A 9,178-nucleotide genomic window follows, 5' to 3' on the forward strand; every position below is an offset into this window, starting at 1 on the left:
AATTTATTTTTAATTCTTCAACACTTTTTTGGTAACTACATGATTCCATATGTGCTATTTCATAGCTTTGATGTCTTCACTAATATTCTACAATGTAGAAAATAGCAAAAATAAAAAACCTTGAATGAGTAGGTGTGTCCAAACTTTTGACTGGTACTGTAGTGACAGCCTAGGAACAGTGGGTGAACTGCCTTGTTCAGGGGAAGAATGACAGATGTTTTCCTTGTCAGCTCAGGGATTCCGGTTACTGGCCCAACGCTATAACCACTAGGTTACCTGCCGCCGAAAATAGAGTTAAGAATTATTGTTATTGTTTTTAAATAACACAATAAAATAACAATAACAAGGCTATATACAGGGGTTACCGAGTCTATGTCAGGGTACAGGTTAGTCAAGGTAATTGGTACATGTAGTACGGGTAAAGTGACAATGCATAGATAATAAACAGCGATTAGCAGCGATCATGCACCGCAACTGCTGTTAGAGACTGAACATTGTATATGAAAGTATCAGAATGTATATTTATGTAGCTATTTTTCTATTGAAAATGAGAACTGTGAATGTATTTTTCTACAAAGCAATTGTAATGAACCAGATAGCCCTTTGCCGTTTGGAAACATCTTTTAAAAGAAATTAGGATTCAGGAAGGGAATGAGAATGGACCGGAAGAAGCAGAGGCTTGCAGATGAAGGATCCAGGGGTTGGACTCTAGAGTTTGGCTTAGAGTCTCAGGTAGACATCATCGTCAGGCCGTGGTAGTGTAAGGGACATTTTAATGTTTGTGCTATTCTTATAACTCATTTCTGTGTTCTATTCATGTGTTGTTCTATAAACCAATTTCTGTGTTCATGCAAGTGGTTGACTGTACAAATCACACCTATCAGTAGCTGCAATTTGGCAGTACGCCCAGACGTTGTTTTGAGAACAAATGAAAGATATCTCAGTTTCAAGGTCTCAGCTTAGAAAGAAGCCTTGTGAGGTGTTGGTCCGTCACATGTTATGAAACAGTATCGGTCACATGAATAGACCAAACCGGTAATGATGAATTAATTGTGCTGAATCATGCAAATATAACGTGTCTGTGTATAGCCGTATATAAAACAACTGTTGGGACTGCCCCAGAGTTTTCTGACAGACATGTGTGCTATGGTGCAATGAGTTGGTTGGAACCTCTCCAGCGTGCTGACAAATAAACTATGATTAATTTAAGATAGACTTTGAGTGTCCCTGTGTAAGAAGTTAGGCTGCTGTGGTGACAGCGATCCATAGAAGAACCTAAGAGATACTATACTGAACAAAAATATAAATGCAACATGCAGTAATTTTTGTTGAGTTAAAGTTCATATAAGGAAATCAGTCAATTTAAATGAATTCATTAGGCCCTAATCTATGAATTTCACATGACTGGGCAGCGGTGCAGCCATGGGTGGGCCTGGGAGGGCATAGGCCCACCCACTTGGGAGCCAGGTCCACCTACTGTAGAGCCAGGCCCAGCCAATCAGAATGAGTTTTTCTACCACAAAAGGACTTTATTACAGACAGACACATTCCTCAGCAACCCTCCCCCTTTGACGATCCCGCAGGTGAAGAAGCCGGATGTGGAGGTCCTGGGCTGGCATGGTTACACATGAGCTGTGTTCTAATATCCATACTAACATACTGTATACTACATACAGTTGAAGTTGGAAGTTTACATTCACTTAGGTTGGAGTCATTAAAACTTGTTTTTCAACCATCTGTACAAACAATAGTACGCAAGGATACCATGGGACCACGCAGCCGTCATACCGCTCAGGAAGGAGACGCATTCTGTCTCCTAGAGATTAACATACTTTGGTGCGAAAAGTGCAGATCAATCCCAGAACAACAGCAAAGGACCCTGTGAAGATGCTAGAGGAAACAGGTACAAAAGTATCTATATCCACAGTAAAACAAGTCCTATATCGACATAACCTGAAAGGCCGCTCAGCAACGAAAAAGCCACTGCTCCAAAACCGCCATAAAAAAAGCCAGACTACGGGTTGCAACTGCACATGGGGACAAAGATCGTACTTTTTGGAGAAATGTCCTCTGGTCTGATGAAACAAAAATAGAACTGTTTGGCCATAATGACCATCGTTATGATTGGAGGATAAAGGGGGAGGCTTGCAAGCCGAAGAACACCATCCCAACCGTGAAGCACGGGGCTGGCAGCATCATGTTGTGGGGGTGCTTACAAGATGTTACGGTCTTGGTCAGATTTTTGAAGACTCTCTGATTGAGGCAGACCTTCCAGCAGCAGTATATCTTCCACAGAATCCAAAGGTGGAATATCCTGAGCATCCAAGGATCGCACATCACCCTCTAGGCTTGTGTCACCTGTTCCTTCAGAAGGCAACTATGACACCCACGTTCTTGTTCTGTACTCAGCATCATCATCCACTGCAGTGTCCATGGCAGCTGAGACCACAAGGCCGTCATTTATGTCCTCAGACTCTGTTAAACCAGACATGTCTGTTCCATCATCAACGGCAGCATGGGGAAGAGGAAGAAAGTTGACTGGCATTATCAGGTTGCGATGTACCGTCTTCTCCTGTCCAGTGGAGCTGTTCTGAATCTTAAAAGTGTGACTGTCAGCATTCAATCCATTGACAAGGTAGACAGTATCCTCCCAATGCTCAGCGAGCTTCCGCCCTCCGCGCTCCCCCTTGTTAGCCAGCAACACTCTATCACCAATCTCCACTGGTGCTCCTCTGACTCTTCTGTCATACAGGTCAGCATGCCTCTTCAACTGCTTCGCTGCAGATGCCTGTGCTGTATTCATGGCTTCTTTCAGATCTCTCCTCAAAGACTGAACAAACTAGTCATAGTCAACAACTTCTGGGTTCTCTCGGACAGAGCCAAAGACTATGTCAACAGGCAGTCTTGGCGTTCTCCCAAACATTAGCAGGAAAGGGGCAAAGCCTGTGGTCTCTGTGCTTTGCTCTCGTCGGCAGGGCCCGGATCATGTTTCTCAACGTCCTATTCATCCTTTCGCCGGACCTGTTCCCCATCGGATGGTACAGCGTGGTGTGAGAATTCTGAACACCTGCAACACTCAACAGTTCGGGCAACTCTACAGCCGTACACCTCCATCTCCAGCTCACATACTCCCAAAGGCCTCGTCTTCAACCCACCACAACCAACCAAGACTACCTCTGTAGGACTCAATGATGGACATTTCAACACTCTTGCATGCAACAGTTCAGGTAAGACCCTAGAGCTCAAGGTACAAGCCATTGACCCACTGTCAAGCATAGTTCTCACTTCCACTTCTCCTCCTATTAACACCTTGGCATAGAATAAATCATTATATGGGGAAAGTCTCTGTGTGTTCTGCATTATGATACTCTTCTCAGGCTCCATTTCGTCACAAACACTTTTATATACAGACTCCAAATCAACAGCTCTCACTGATGGGGACTCTACAAAAGGCCCATCACTCTCCCCTTCTACATGCAGGCCTACTAGTTTTCCGGGAGCTGAGCAGTGATTACTGTAGGGACTCCACCAGCTGTGCTCAGAGCTACGGCCTTGGGGCACTGAGAGCGTGCGTGGCCAGCTACATGACAAAGAAAGCAGAGTTGATTGGCCCTGCAGTGAAAGTAAGTATCATGTCCAGCCTTCCCGCACACTCCACATGGCCCATTAGACTTCAATTAGCCCTGAATTCCCTTTATAGAACTGACGGTCAGACTGTTGTGGCCTCTGCTCCAGCACACGCTCCAGCATTGCAAGGATACATTCCATCGGCTCAGCTGAGCCCTGAATAGTCTGGGCTGGGGAAGGCAACGCATTAGGTACTTCCATGTGGGGCCTCACATTAGGCATGTGAGTGGCATGACAGCACCAACTTCCTGCTTCATTGTTGCGATGGCTGGGGATCACTTTAGATAAGTGAGAGTACCTCCGCTCCCTCACGTATTCATCCAACCTCTCATGAACATCTGCAGCGGTCCACTGCTGTAATGGCTTGCACTTAAAGATAAGCGACAGTTCAGCGTTAGGGCAAAGTCTGATGAACATGACTGTGAGCTCACGAGAGAGAGAGAGAGAGAGAGAGAGAGAGAGAGAGAGAGAGGACTTCAACACTTTTTTTCTGTCTCTTTAGACAACCTTCAGCAACCTCCATAGCCCTGTTTAGTCTGAGCCAATAGTCAAATGGTTGTTCATCAGTCAGAGGTAATGTGGCATAAAAGTCAGCGAGGGGCATGCTTGAAAAAGCAGTGTCAAAGATGGGACTTGGGCCTTTAGATACGTATATCAACAGAGGGATTCCTGCATATGCCCACTTTAACAACATCGCGGGCCCTTCCCATGAGCCTACCCATAACCTCATCTCCTTGGTCCATTACAGATACGCCCCTCTTACGCATGTAAACCATGACCATGTCCTCCCACTCATGCATGTGCACTTTTCAGAGCCATCCCCACGAAAGTACACCGGCTCCCTGATATCAGACTTCAATACCAGGTTCAGGCCTGACACATCCATACCCCTAGAGCTGCATGCATTCCCGATAACATTGTCTCCAACATGTCCAACAATAGCCTTTGACTCCAAACAGGAGTCAATGTTCTCCCAATGGAATGGCCAATCTGCTGTACTATGTCTGCTATGAAATCCATGGAGACCTCCCCACTCCCTGTATTTGGCAAACCTCTTTCATTCACATCCTTGGGCGTTTCCATGGGTAAACTATCATCAAAACTCCCCAAACCCTCCAGTTTAGGTATAGGTGTAGAAACAACTTGAATTTTGGCTGAACCCCTAGCAACAGATGGTGACAGATTAAATGTCAGGAAACCCCTACCTCTCCCAAGACCTTCCATCTTAATAATGGGAAATCAACACACTAAAATCAAAATGAAAATAGCAATATATATATATATATATATATATATACACTGCTCAAAAAAATAAAGGGAACACTAAAATAACACATCCTAGATCTGAATGAATGAAATATTCTTATTAAATACTTTTTTCTTTACATATTTGAATGTGCTGACAACAAAATCACACAAAAATTATCAATGGAAATCAAATTTATGGAGGTCTGGATTTGGACTCAAAATGAAAGTGGAAAGCCACACTACAGGCTGATCCAACTTTGATGTAATGTCCTTAAAACAAGTCAAAATGAGGCTCAGTAGTGTGTGTGGCCTCCACGTGCCTGTATGACCTCCCTACATCGCCTGGGCATGCTCCTGATGAGGTAGCGGATGGTCTCCTGAGGGATCTCCTCCCAGACCTGGACTAAAGCATCCACCAACTCCTGGACAGTCTGTGGTGCAACGTGGCGTTGGTGGATGGAGCGAGACATGATGTCCCAGATGTGCTCAATTGGATTCAGGTCTGGGGAACGGGCGGGCCAGTCCATAGCATCAATGCCTTCCTCTTGCAGAAACTGCTGACACACTCCAGCCACATGAGGTCTAGCATTGTCTTGCATTAGGAGGAACCCAGGGCCAACCGCACCAGCATATTGTCTCACAAGGGGTCTGAGGATCTCATCTCGGTACCTAATGGTAGTCAGGCTACCTCTGGCGAGCACATGGAGGGCTGTGTGGCCCCACAAAGAAATGCCACCCCACACCATGACTGACCCACCGCCAAACCGGTCATGCTGGAGGATGTTGCAGGCAGCAGAACGTTCTCCACGGCGTCTCCAGACTCAGTCATGTCTGTCACATGTGCTTAGTGTGAACCTGCTTTCATCTGTGAAGAGCACAGGGCGCCAGTGGCGAATTTGCCAATCTTGGTGTTCTCTGGCAAATGCCAAACGTCCTGCACAGTGTTGGGCTGTAAGCACAACCCCCACCTGTGGACGTCGGGCCCTCATACCACCCTCATGGTGTCTGTTTCTGACCGTTTGAGCAGACACATGCACATTTGTGGCCTGCTGGAGGTAATTTTGCAGGGCTCTGGCAGTGTTCCTCCTGCTCCTCTTTGCACAAAGGCGGAGGTAGCGGTCCTGCTACTGGGTTGTTGCCCTCCTACGGCCTCCTCCACGTCTCCTGATGTACTGGCCTGTCTCCTGGTAGCACCTCCATGCTCTGGACACTACGCTGACAGACACAGCAAACCTTCTTGCCACAGCTCGCATTGATGTGCCATCCTGGATGAGCTGCACTACCTGAGCCACTTGTGTGGGTTGTAGACTCCGTCTCATGCTACCACTAGAGTGAAAGCATCGCCAGCATTCAAAAGTGACCAAAACATCAGCCAGGAAGCATAGGAACTGAGAAGTGGTCTTCTGGTCACCACCTGCAGAACCACTCCTTTATTGGGGGTGTCTTGCTAATTGCCTATAATTTCCACCTGTTGTCTATTCCATTTGCACAACAGCATGTGACATTTATAGTCAATCAGTGTTGATTCCTAAGTGGACAGTTTGATTTCACAGAAGTGTGATTGACTTGGAGTTACATTGTGTTGTTTAAGTGTTCCCTTTATTTTTTTGAGCAGTGTATATATATTTTTTAACCTCACGTCAAAATCTAACATATATCTCGTATACTGGTAAAACTCACCCTAGTTACATCAGATATACATTAAATTTGCAAATAAACAAGTAACACAAAAGTTATCGTTTAACAGTGAAGAGAAAGTCCTAATCAATATAGAAAGTCTCAATCAGAGAAATCATAAATTTCGATAATAAAACGTTGCAGTAGCGCCCTCCTGTGGCGAAATGCGATATCGCCATAAACTGCACCAGCAACGTCTAATCTGATTCTCCAACGGCAACCACTGCGAAGTTCTGAGATGGAAATTCAGCGATGCACGATCCGATCCAAAAGAACGGTCACGGCACCACTGTAACAGTACTCTTCTTGCGTTGTGTACAGTCAATCATCGACACAAACTCCAACTTGTAGCACCAGTCATGGAGATTTATTCTGATAGAAACAGCACAAAATTGCACGTCATGCAATGCACGGCTCACCATCCAACTCTGCACTCACGCACTGTACAAAATATACGAACCCCCTCACCAGACACAGTAAGTGTCACGTTCTGACTTTAGTTCCTTTATTTTGTCTTTGTGTTAATTTGGTCAGGGCATTAGTTGGGGTGGGTAGTCTATGTTCTTTTTTCTATGTTGTATTTCTGTGTTTGGCCTGGTATGATTCTCAATCAGAGGCAGCTGTCGATCTTTGTCTCTGATTGAGAATCATACTTAGGTAGCCTGTTTTCCCCATTTTATTTGTGGGTGATTATTTTCTGTTTAGTGTTTTTTTGTCACCTTACAGGACGGTTCGTTTGTCGTTTTCTTTTCAGTGTTCAGTTGTTTTATTAAAATAATGGACACTTACCACGCTGCGCATTGGTCCTCCTCTCTTTCTCCAGACGACAACCGTTACAGTAAGTTGCTAGCTAGTATTAGCTGGAATTCTCTACAAAAAATGCACAACAAATATGCACAAAACACACTACATCTTATGATATAAATTGTACATTTAAATCATCAATTGGGAGTATAAAAATCACTTTTGACGTACAGTGCTTTGCAACCAACAACTTGCTGCTGGTTTGGTGCTTGTTCACTGGGACGATTCTGAGACATCCTCCCTGGTAAGCAAGTTATGCAAACCAGCCAATAAGATGCCATGTTGAGTAGATGAAGGCAAGACAAAAATAAAACAAAAAACCCATTGGCTTAACAATAAAGTGGCAAGGGGAATCACCAATATAACCCTGTAACAAACGCACAACAACTATACCACTTAGCTAAGTTAAGGACGTGAATAATCAAGTCAATAGACGTTGATTAGATTGCATATAGTTAAAATACTGGCTAGTTCAATGTATTAGTAGCCAACTAACGTTAGGTAGCAAGCTAAAATACCGGTAAAATGCAAGCAACTGCAGTAATTATATTCTATGCGGTTCATAAGGCGAGCATAGCTAGCAAATTGTCAGCCAACATAACGTGTAACTTAACTAACTTAAAGTCATTACTTTATTACATTGCTCAACATTTTCTTAATATTTGCCATAATTAGTTAAAGCAATGCATTTGTATCCGCTCTCATCGGACTTTGACTGCATATTTTCCGCCATCTTCTTCAAATCTGAAAACGTTGTGAAGCCCATTTTTCTGAAGAATTGCATTATGGGCCCTAAAAGCACAGAAAGTGGCCACTGCTTGTATACCTCATATTTTGGCAAATACTGTATGTACTGTATGTAGTACAGCATCCGGGAGCTTTTGGCATACTATATCCATAATATGACCAATAAGCATACTACATTCTCAATTTACATCACAAATAGTATGGTTAGTATGAGTATTCGAACACAGCTATGGTCTGCGGTTGTGAGGCCGGTTGGATGTACTGCCAAATTCTCTAAAACGAGGTTGAAGGCAGCTTATGGTAGAGAAATTGACATACAATTGTATAAAAACAGTTCTGGTATGCCAATTGCACGCTCCCTCAAAACTTAAAACATCTGTGGCATTGTGTTGCGTGACAAAACGGCACATTTTAGAGTGGCCTTTTATTGTCCCCAGCACAAGGTGCACCTGTGTACTGTTCATGATGTTTAATCAGCTTATTGATATGCCACACCTGTCACGTGGATGGATTACATTGACAAAGGATCAAATGCTCACTAACAGGGATGTAAACAAATTTGCGCACAAAATTTGAGGGAAATCATTTTTGGGTGCATATGGAACATTTCTGTGATAATTTATTTCAGCTCATGAAACATGGGACCGGGAACTTAACATGCTGCGTTTATATTTTTGTTCAGTATAGAAAGAAGGTGGAGGAAGGATGTAAACTATGATAAGGCTAGTAATTGCACAGTGTCGTGACACTGCAGAACAAAACATTAGGGATGTTAGTTAGGTTTAAGTACGGTGGCAGTGGTGATTAAGGAGAGTGAGGACAGGTGAGGAGGCTGATTAGCAATGAGTGGCAGCTGATGCTTGTTGAGGAGTTGTGTTCAAGGAAACTATTTAAAGTGTTGCAAACAGGAGTGGAGGCTGATTGGCAGTTAGTAGCAGCTGGTGCTTGTTAAGTAGCTAGAAAGCTGTGTTCAAGGCAACTAGTTAAAACCTCTTACGGATTCCCTAACGCTCGAATTTAACAACATCTGGTGAAATTGCAGAGGGCCAAATTTAAACTACAGAAATATTTAGCA

This window comes from Oncorhynchus nerka, linkage group LG15, assembly GCF_034236695.1.
Source record: "Oncorhynchus nerka isolate Pitt River linkage group LG15, Oner_Uvic_2.0, whole genome shotgun sequence".
In the NCBI taxonomy this organism is placed as follows: Eukaryota; Metazoa; Chordata; class Actinopteri; order Salmoniformes; family Salmonidae; genus Oncorhynchus; species Oncorhynchus nerka.